Below are 1,119 nucleotides of genomic sequence, written 5' to 3'. Positions count from 1 at the left end.
TCCAATACATACTATAATAATACAAACATTTCTGTTATTTTTATTGATAAAATAATTTTGTAAATAGGTAGATACATAACATTATTTTAGTATATTAAATAGGTATGCGTAATATTAAATGTCTTTAAATTGCTATTTGATATAAAAAAATTAATATTTGTTAAATTAATTGAGATGTGTTGTTATAGTTTAAATATTTAATAACCATGTAAAGTAAAGTTGTTATTTACACTGTACATTATGTTGAAAGTTCAATACAATCGTTTATTATAATTTAGGAAATAAGGCAGTCACTGTTTATGTGATCCATATACTAATTTAAAAAAGTAGGTTAACTTTTTTTAAACTGAGTTAAGTTAATATTTTTTTTCCATATTAACTTTTATCTTATTGAACTTAAGTCCTCTTAACTTAATTTAAGTTAATTATTTTCATTAACCTGCCTACCTTTGCCTATTAACACCCAATATTAACAAGGTAGGTATCCCAAGAACAGCAGAGATGTGAATATAGGACATTTAGGAACCTTAATTTTAATCGACAAACTTCAGATATGAATGTCCTAGGATGTCCAATTTAAAATAATATATTCTATAGAACATAATTCAATAACTGATTAATTGATCAGCTATGTTCAATTAATGTACCTATCCTAAAAAATTATATTTAACAAAACCAGACTCTGGCCAAACATTGTATGTCCTGTATTCCTCTTATTCATATTGCCTTTCCGTGAACGACACCTAGGTATCTCTGCACTTTCCACAATACTAGCAAGATCTGTGACGTTCACAATCCTCTTATCACTCTCACTCTCGAACCATCCAACTTCACACACTTTTATCATTTCTAAATTCTATTAATTTTTCTTTTACTCTCAACAAAAATGCATTATTCTTCAGTAATTATTCTTCTTCAATTACACAGGCCTTCTAATCCATTAAACAATGATTTTGCAAAAATATTCTTACTTCACAAATTGATTGAGACAAATATTAAAAGACTACCTAGTTAAATAAAAAATAAAAATTTGCTAAATAATCAAAATTTTAAAATTATTTTAATTGCTTTAATTGGAACCTCATGTGTAGTATTTATGTAGTATGTTTATCGCTTTAT

Source organism: Acyrthosiphon pisum, chromosome X (assembly GCF_005508785.2).
Source record: "Acyrthosiphon pisum isolate AL4f chromosome X, pea_aphid_22Mar2018_4r6ur, whole genome shotgun sequence".
Taxonomy (NCBI): domain Eukaryota; kingdom Metazoa; phylum Arthropoda; class Insecta; order Hemiptera; family Aphididae; genus Acyrthosiphon; species Acyrthosiphon pisum.
The sequence above is the reverse complement of the archived record's forward strand: the minus strand, read 5'-3'. Positions refer to the sequence as shown.